The sequence below is a fragment of the Artibeus jamaicensis genome, unplaced genomic scaffold, assembly GCF_021234435.1.
Source record: "Artibeus jamaicensis isolate MK-2021 breed Jamaican fruit bat unplaced genomic scaffold, CSHL_Jam_final contig_793, whole genome shotgun sequence".
Taxonomy (NCBI): domain Eukaryota; kingdom Metazoa; phylum Chordata; class Mammalia; order Chiroptera; family Phyllostomidae; genus Artibeus; species Artibeus jamaicensis.
This window is the reverse complement of record NW_026521975.1, coordinates 2,814,590-2,824,465: the sequence shown is the minus strand read 5'-3', so window position 1 is coordinate 2,824,465 and position 9,876 is coordinate 2,814,590. Positions and strand designations below refer to the sequence as shown.

Sequence of the window (9,876 nt, the reverse complement as noted above, 5' to 3'; positions counted from 1 at the left end):
ATCCCCAGGACAGATGGACAGACAGATGTCTATGTGCATGCACACACGCATACACACTCACCTCTGTCTTGGTAGAAGGTTGGGGTGATTGCACTTGCCTTGAAATTCAACATTAAGATGAGAACATCAGCTGCCTGTCTCTAGCCACGTCAGTGAGTTCAAGCCCCCTGTTTACACCTGGGGCTACACCTGGGGCTACACCTGGGGCTTGTTGCAACTGTGCCCAACTGTCAGTCAAATACAAATGAAATGTTACAACTGTCTCACTTTGCTTTATTAATCTTCTAGTAGAGGTACATGCTATCAGAGCAATGCATAAACAGAGGTCAGTTTTGGCATTAAATAAAACTTGCAGCAAAGTAAATCTAATACATGTTAATGAAATGGACAGCCCTGATTGTGCTGCCTGGTAATGAAATAGGAATGATAAGACACTCACGACCATTGAAATAACTTTCTTAGACAGTAAAAAAAAATCCCTGGTGGCTGAGAACTGGGTACAGAGAAGCCTTAAAAAAGAAAGAAGGGACAAGGGGGAGGGAAATAGGGCTATTAATAAGATTGGGTTAGGTGGTGGGGTTTGCCGTCCTTCAAGCCAAACACTTCCAAGGACTGCAGTTTCCAACCTTCGCCCATGGCTGAATTTATGAGCTAAGAATTTGGGCAGGGAGAATAGAGTCTAAGAATATTTATTCAGTTCTTCCAAGAGAATAGATACTAAAGAATTGTAAATATCAAAACTCGCCCTGGTTCTAGGGAGTATCACCGGGTGACGAGGTAGTGCCTCCCTCTCACACAGCGGGCAACAGGAGGGAGGCAGGCTTCTCCACGCAGCAAGCGTTCTTGACGAGGAGGCAAGAAACGACATGATTCCATTGGAACTACCTTGGGAAGCTTACTGACAGCTCAGACTCCTGGATCACTTCAAAACCTACCACATTATGGATTTCGAGGGAGAGATTTAGGCATGTGTATCTTTAAAAGCTCCCTAAGTGTCCTGCTAATCACCCTAGTTGATTATCTAGAAACTTTATGTATATCTTGTACCTGAGGGTAAATAAAATTGCAGGTAACAAGAGAGGAAAGATTGGGGAAAGTGAGCTGAAGTAGAAGCTGCAAACGTGCTACTGTGTCTGTATGTGCAATCAAGTTTAATCTGACTGCTTTCCTAACACCTATCACATGGGGAGCAGGTACTTTGAGTTGGTGGATGGGGGATTATTTTGATGTAGTATAGAGAAGGTTTGGTGGTACATTAAAACATGATGCTTTAGAAAACCTACAGGTACTGGGCACTTGATGTGCAGGAAGATGTTCTAGGAGGTGAGAGAAGAGAAAAAATAGAAGACTTTTCAAAATTAAGTCTGACTGATCTTGCCTCCTGTCCCCAGATGCAAAGAATTCTCAGTGAACTCCCTTCAGGTGTGTCCCTCCACCTCCCCTCCCCTTTCGCTGCCACAGGCTAACGGTGGGAACCACTGGGGAAGGGGTGCCCTTTCTCCCTATGGCCCCACCCACATGTGCCCCCTAAGTACAACCATGCTGACAGCTCTCTGAGCAATCCCCTATGTGTGACCAGCGTTGTCTAAAACACTGACAAATGCAAACAAATATTTAAATTGTTGTGGTCACAGATGTAAGAGACTGTCACATGGGAAGTATGACTGCTAACTGAGAATTTAGCTCCCTTGGGAGGACAGGGATCAATTGCTCTGTGTGTTCGGGTTGTCCAGGGCACAGTGGTCATCCCGCCGCTGTCCTTTGGAGTCTTAGCTGTAAGCCTCTCATGCAGTAAGCTAACCATCGTCCTCCACGTGGGGTCTCTTCTAGTAACTTTCATCTATTTTATCACTTTTCTGGGGCCACTGACCTTGGCATTTGAAATCTCTGAAAACCAGAAGTGAGGTGCTGGTAAGGTCAGAGGCTGAATAAAGGTTACCCACATTTCCCACGGAAGTGCTGTGTTTGGTTATTTTTTATCAGCTGAACACTCTGAGGACAGCAGGAGCCCACAGAGTGCCCACTGAACAGCTCTCACCCAGTTTAAAATCTCTAGTATTGTGCTGTCCACCTCCTGTCTCCACACAGGTGTTTTTAAAGCAGATCAGCATGAGGTGTAGACTGTGTACACGACAGAGACGCATGGTCTGCCTTGGCCGGGACTGTGACTTACTCTAGCACTAACAACTGCCAGTGCCCTATTGATGTTACATGATGAACTTAAATCTGTTGCCTCTAATACAAATGTGGCTGGAACAAAACTGATAGAAAACTGAGCCAGTTTTGCTCCCAAGTTTGACCACTCAGTTCTGCTTTATTTCTGTCTCTCAAAAGGGGTATAACTTAACAAGCGTGATTTCTTTTATGAAGAGCAAAGTAGCAACTCTGCTTTGAAGAGAGTACTGGAGTCCTGCTCTGTGATCTTGAGCAAATCCCCTTGCTAGGTCTCTAAATGTATACCTGGCTCTAGAACTCCCTGGCCTTCCAATTCTGTAGGAAATTTCAATCCTATCACTGGAGCCAGGTCATCATCACCTTGAAATCTCACAGTTCTCCACTCAGAGAGGTCATCCCCCTGGGCCAGGCTCTGTGTGTACACACACACACACACACACACACACACACACACACACACACACACGGTTGTTCATCTAAATGAACGCACAGTATTTAAATTTTTTTCACAGAACACATGAATTCTGTAGCTCAAGATGAGAAACTGGATTACATGGTCTAAGGTCCCTTTTAGCTGTGAAATAGATCAGTCTTAAAACATGGCCTAACCGGGCACAAAGCCCCTCACAATTTCACAGGTGGTACCATATGCGTTAGGTGGCATATGTCAACTTGATGCAGCAAATTAGGGCAGAAAACAGATGAATTTTCCAAGGGGACTGACAGGATAATTTAGGTAGGATGAACATGGTTAGAAGGCAAACCTGTTCCTACTTATCAATCTTTGTTCAGAGTAATGTATTGTTGTATGTGTCAATTTAAGAGAAAAAAAAATCAGAGATTAGATTTACAATCTGTGAACATGGTCAGAATAAAGAGCTCACACCTGTTTTTCCATTCTTCTATAGCTTGAGGGAAATAGCTAAAAGAAATTACTATTAAGTGTAAGGCAAAAATAGGTTTATGAATTTCAATCTAAAATGTATAAACCGCATATTCAACTGCAAACGGAGAGGCACCTTTGATTTATGAAGCAGGTTTGTTCCTAGGCAGAAAAATTCAATCCTCCAGACAACTCCAGGATGGGCCAACAGACCACACGGGGGCCTGGAAAACGGCAGGAGTTTCACACACCGAGGAGACACTGCGGCAGCAGAGACGTGCCCACAGCGCGGCACGGCACGTGGAGACGACACCGCTGAGGGAGCAGGGCCCTCAGTCTGGGCAGCCACATCCCTCCTGAGGAAGCCAGCAAAGCAGTTTATCCACAGCTTGAAGCTACAAAAAGGAAAGGAAATGAGATTTTGTGTTTATTTCAACCACGGCCACAGACCAGACATCCAATTTTGCTCTGGGCTTTCTACTTAGGAGCTGATTTCAAGCCAAGCTTGGCGTCACCCTGCAGAGGATGTGTGTCCTCAAGTTAGTGTTCTTCAGAACAGCTCCCCTTACAGGGTCACAAAGAAAGGAGAGCTTGCATAATTGCGGTCTCACTGCCCACGGGGCACGTGAGCGCCTGCAGTTTACAAAGACCTGCACCCCTCACCGGGCTCACTGCCTGGTGAAGAAACAGCTGTACAAGAACTCGGAGCAATCAAAGGCAACCACAACTCTGACACAAGTCACCAGGACGGCAGCGACTGTTTATCTGAACTAGTTAGGATTCCCTCTTGCCACCTGGTAGGCTCCTATTTGTGCTTCCGAAAATGGCTGACATCACCTCCTCTGGGGAGCCCCCTCTGCCCTTCCTTCCTCCACACCACTGCTCAGCTGCACACCCATCACCATACAGGGTGGGGCAAAAGTAGGTTTACAGTTTGTAGTATGGGAAACAATACAATAATTAATAATAATACAAGAAGAAACTGCATTTCCCATACTCACAACTTAAACCTACTTTTGCTCTGCCCACAGTAATCTTGGGTGGCTTGTTAGGAGAGATCGGGGTCCCTCTACCAGGATGAGGTCCTCCAGGCAGGGGACAGGCCTGGAATCTGCTGAGTTTTATGGCTGCCTTTATAAAGATCTAAACAACAGACCTACATAAATGAGTATTTGTAAAAATATTCGAGTTAGAATCATCAGAAAAACAAGTCCCGGCTAGTCCTCCCACATTCCCTTCTGGCACAGTCTGCCATTGATTACACGGAAAACTTCCTGATGCAGAAAACCTGGGAACCGCTCCATTACAGAGCCTGAGACCCTGATATCATACTGTGCTTGCTTTCTTGTGAAAAGCAAATGTGACTAACAAATGTATACCTAGTCTGTGCTTCTTAAGGTATATAAAGCTGTGTGATCCTCTCTAGAAGATGTGCAAATATCTGCAATAAGGAAAGTCAGTGTGAGGTTTGTAAGTTCCCTATTTAAAGCATCTCTTTGTTGACAAATAATGCTTGCTTTCTTGTTTTACTGTAAAGGGGCAGAAGTTTGATCCTTAGTGTGCTAAATGAGGCAAGAGAGTTCTAATTGGGTGCTACCACCAAGTTCCATATTTTGGTTCAGGGAAAGTACTAGAAGTGAGAGCAGAGCCCCGCCTTCCTCCTGCCTCTCCTCCCTTGCTGGAGCCACTGGGCACAGCTCTAACACTCCGCACGGCACTTCTGGGTGCACGTGTCTGCCATGACCACTGCCATGGCCACTCTGGGTTTCAGAGCCTTCTGGATGTTCGAGGAGCCTCCCTTCGGCAAGAGGCTGAAGGCTGTGTGGGTACTGCCTAGACATAGCTCAGACTGAATGGACGCTTTGGTCTATTTTTTTAATTGTTCGATTACAGTTGTCCCCCCTTTTCCCCATTACTCTCCCCTGCCCTGCCCAACCCACTCTCCCACATTCAATCCTCCCCCCTTCACTGTCCTTGTCCATGGGTCGTTTATACATTTTCCTTGACTTGACCCTTCCCCTTCTTTCCCCCATTATCCCTCTTCCCCCTCCCCCCTCTGGTCACTTCAATGTCTCTGGTTATATTTTCCTCATTTATTGGTTTTGTTGATTAGGTTCCACTTATAAGTGCGATCATATGGTATTTGTCTTTTACCGCCTGGCTTATTTCACTCAACATAATGCTCTCCAGTTCCAACCATGATGTGAAGGCTAAGAGCTCCTTTCTTTCTGCTGCGCAGTATTCCACTGTGTAAATGAACCAGTTTTTGGATCCACTCATTTACTGATGGGCACTTAGGCTGTTTCCAGTTTGGCCATTGTAAATAACACTATGAACATTGGGGTGCATAAGTTCTTTTGAATTGGTGTTTCAGGATTTTTAGGGTACAATCCCAGTATGGAATTGCCAGGTCAAAAGCCATTTCCATTTTTAGTTTTTTGAGGAAATTTCATACTGTTTTCCACAGTCGCTGTACCAGTCTGCATTCCCATCAACAGTGAACTAGGATTCCCTTTTCTTCTCAACCTTGACAACACTTGTCGTTTGTTGAATTGCTAATGATGGGCATTCTGATCAGTGTGAAGTGTATCTCATTGTGGTTTTAATTTTCATCTCTCTGATGGCTAGTGATGCTGAGCATCCTTTCATGTTTCTGGGTCCTCTGTACATACTCCTTGGAGAAGTGTCTGTTTGGGTCCGTTGCCGATTTTGTAATTGGGTTGCTTGTCTTCCTGGAGTGGAGTCGTGTGAGTTCTTTATATATTTTGTAGATCAAACCCTTGTCTGAGGTATCATTGGCAAATATATTTTCCCACACAGTTGGTTCCCATTTCATGTTTTCTTTAGCCATGCAGAAAGTTTTTATTTTGATGAATTCCCATTTATCTATTCTTTCTTTCATGTCCCTTGGTCTGGGGACATACTAGTGAAAATATTGCTGTATGGAATATCTCAGATTTTCCTGCCCATGTTCTCCAGTAGGACTTTTATGGTGCCGTGGCTTAAATATAAGTCTTTTATCCATCTTGAGTTTATTTTGTTGTATGGTATAAGTTGGTGGTCAGGTTTCATTTTTTTTGCATGTAGCTGTCCAGATCCCCCAACACCATTTGTTGAAGAGGTGATTTTTACTCTATTTTATGGTTCTGCCCCCCTTGTCAAATATTAATTGACCACGGAGACACGAGCATTCTGGTGTCCTGTGATTTGTTACATTGCAATAAAAGAGGAGTGGTCTCTAATTTTGGCAGATCCAAAACCCCTTGAGTCAAAAATGGCTCATTGCAAATGAAACTGCCCCTATTCTGGATGCCTGGCAGGGGTTTGGAATATTACCCACCACTGCACCTATGAATTTCAGAGGGACTGACAAGAAGCTGTGAGAGGCACCCAGAACTGCTTTATTTGCAGAAAGGAAAGAAAAAAACCCACACGAGATTAAAATAGCTAACCTGTGATAAGCTAATAAACTGGTTCTCCAACGGGGCTGTGTGAAGGGGGAAGCCTTGATCTGTAGAGTGTGCTGATTCCAGGGTGCACATACTCTCACTATGGCCAATTCCAAGCTATCGGTGGTTCAAAGACGGACATCGTTCCTGAGTATTCAAGACCTGGCCGCAGGAAAGCCCGCTAGATGCCAGCTCTAGCACACCGCTGCAGCTCCCATTTACTGAGGCTTTATAACAGAGCCAGAAAATGGTGTGCATTATCAACTCAGTATTTCGTCTTCCCAACAGTTCTGTAAGAAAGGTACTATTATCCTCACCACTTAAGGTGAGATAGCAGGCAGAGAGAGAGTAAGTCACTTGCCAAAAGTCACCCAGCTTGGAAGTGGTGGAGCTGGAGTAGAATCCAGGTTTCTGACTATGGAGCTGAAGTTCTCACAAAACCATAATGCCTCATATATGACCCAACCAACAGACCCCTTGGTTAAATAGCTAACAGATCTCAAGCCAAAGAGCAGGAATATGCTTCGATGACAGTACACACAGTACAAATATGACCAAACACTGGGGTTCCATCCTCTCCAGTCAGTCACATAATACATCCCCCTTTCCAGGCTGACTCTCACACCTGTTAATAACTGAGTCTCTGTTCCACTCTCAGTCTTTCCTTCAGTGATTCCACTCATCCAACCAAAAGCCTCTCTCCTCCTGCTGCAGGAACGAGGAGTCATCAGCAAGCACCAGTACTAGTTTACGTGCCTGATGGCTGCCTGAATGTCCCACCCAGTGACAGAAGTGTATGACCTCCCCAGGTAATGTCCTGAACAGAAGCTGAAGAGACTGTTACAGACACTGGCACAGGGATCACTGAAAATGAAGAGGAAGAAATGGACAGCAACACGTTTTTATCATATCTGTAAGTCAGGACCTTAAGACTGAGGAGAAGTGAAAACTCACACAAGAGGAATTCAACTAGTCCTGTGTTATTCAAGACTAGGCCGCCCAGACTCAGCAGAACCAGAGAACAGTCTGGGGACAGACTGAGATCGAAGCCCAGGGGTATGAGGCTCAGGGACGCAGGATACAGGCAAGTGCTCAGTCTCTGACTGATTTGTTTCTGTTTTTCCTCATTTTGTTGTCATTGTGTCTCTTACTAAAGACTCTAATATATGCAAGTTAAACTTGAAACCATTTTTCTGTGTTTAAAATCTTCCAAATGAAGAGGTTCAGTGAGTTTTGAAACTATTCGTATAAAATGCACCTTCTAATTAATCTGCTAAAACTGGCATCAAGGAAGATGTAAATTTAAACCCAAAGTTAAATGAAAACTTCTGCAGAATCAGTGGGAATGATTAAAAATGATTTATAATTGTAGCCAATGATTTATTTCTTCCACCTGGATCCACATACTTTTATGAAGTAATTTTTTTACCTACAACAGTCATTAAAACTAAGTACTAAAGTAAACTAAAGCACTATACCTAGTTAGCCCAAGGTTGTATCAAATCTCAATACAATTATTCATAATTTTTCAAGGGCATTTGTACCAATGAAATTATTTCTGTGTTTTCATATCAGTATTCTTTAGAATTTCTAAATTTGTGAATATTTTTACAAATTACATACAAGTACTACTGTAAATTACAAACAGTCTGTAACTATGAATACAGTAACATTGTAACACTCACAGCATCATACTGAGGAAAAGGCATCACAAAAGAAGTTTGCGGAGCACTGTCCAGGCTGCAGTGACAGTGCCCAGCACAGTCCCGCCCTATGCAAAGAGTGACATGAGGTCACAAGCCAAGAGGAACTTTTAGGACTAGGGGTTTGGGGAGACAGACGTGAGTGCAAATATTGACTTGATTTCTATAAATACTGCTTTATAAAAAACCTTAATAATTTTGTGAGCATATTTTTCCTTGTAAAATAAAATATTTTAGGGAAAAGTATAAAGTAAAAGGTAAAAGTTGCCCTCATGGAAGAGGTTTTTCTATTAGATTTGAGTAAAGAAAAATGTAGCTATTAATTTTTAAAAGGAATTCATCTATCCAAAAGCTCTTCCTAATATACTGAGTATTTCAAATATATATTTCACACAATTATGTAATGAGAATCCAAGAAAAACGTTCATGTTCTTTTAATGTGAATATTTCTGAACGCAGTTTCTAGCTGCCTTGAGCAAACTCCATTCTTTTGTTGCTGTGCTTCTGCAGATCTTTCCCCGAGTCTCTCTGGTGGGTAACATTCTGTCCAATTAGTTGTCAGCATATTTCCTTCTACCTTCACTGCAATCGCCTTACCTTTTCTAAAATTTCATACAATCAATCCGTTCAATTAAACGCTTCAAAAAGCTGTCCTCAAAATCTACTGCTAAGCAATAGAAACCTATTGAACTAATCTTAAGTGAAAAACATTTCCGAAGAGAGATGGGAACAGTAATAATCAGTTCACAATAAATTATTACTTTAATACAGAATATAGTAATATCTTATTAGAATTTATAACTAGAGATAAAAAATCACCTACAAGAATTTAAACATTTTATGGGTGTATACTTCTACATCTGAATGTATACCAAAATTTGTAAACACATTCAGCATATACGACAGATCCCCCAAAAGTAGTTAATTTCCTTTTCTGTCTTTGATCAACCCGCATTTGTCACCTGATCCACAAATTTGGGAAGACAGTACAGCACATCAGTGCACTGCTTTCATGGGAGCACACTTATTACAAGCTCTTTGCACGTAAGAAAAAAAAATGAAGCTAGTTCAGACAGTAAAATGCAGCATAACATATTATAGTATATTCAAAGCCAGCTTACAATTTGAAATATAGGCTCTGAATTAGAAAGTAAAGTAAAACATTTCATCCACATTTATCCTTAGGGATAAAGGTTTTGACTGGAAAAAAAAAAGCTTTAAAGGCTGACAGGCTTCATGAGAAGGGTTCCTTAGGCTTCCTGGAAACCAGATTGTTCTTAAAAAGTAAATTTGATAAGTGCAAATGAGTCAGAAACATATGAATTAAATTTTCCTTAAAATACACAAAGGTTTAAAAATTAGAGAAAAAGTGCTTAGTAAAGTATGTTTGGAAAATATTACAAAATATATTTCAAAATGGTTAAAAAATAGCTTGAGATATCTCGCAAACTCCAAAGGAAGCTTGATTAACCCTTTTCTAATTTCATAATCATCACTACCACTACAGGACTTATGTTATGGAATATGGTATCATACCATGATTAGTTATTTTGTTTAAAGAAGCTATTTAAGATGTGCTAATTGAAAGCATCATGACATCGAAAGCTATACTCAGCTCTGGGGTAGTGCTTCTGCTACGGACACCGAACCCAGAGCCAAGCATCCT

At 42.2% G+C, this 9,876-nt stretch overlaps 1 protein-coding gene across 1 annotated transcript in view; it reads right to left on the bottom strand.

Moving 5' to 3' along the window:
- Positions 1-267: 267 nt before the first annotated feature.
- The window catches only part of KATNAL1 (katanin catalytic subunit A1 like 1), a 138,484-nt gene continuing 128,875 nt past the window's right edge, over positions 268-9,876 (bottom strand). Inside the window, exon 12 of the mRNA XM_053672889.1 lies at positions 268-3,453. The gene's annotated coding sequence lies outside the window, so the exon portion shown is untranslated. The remainder of the gene's footprint in view (positions 3,454-9,876) is intronic.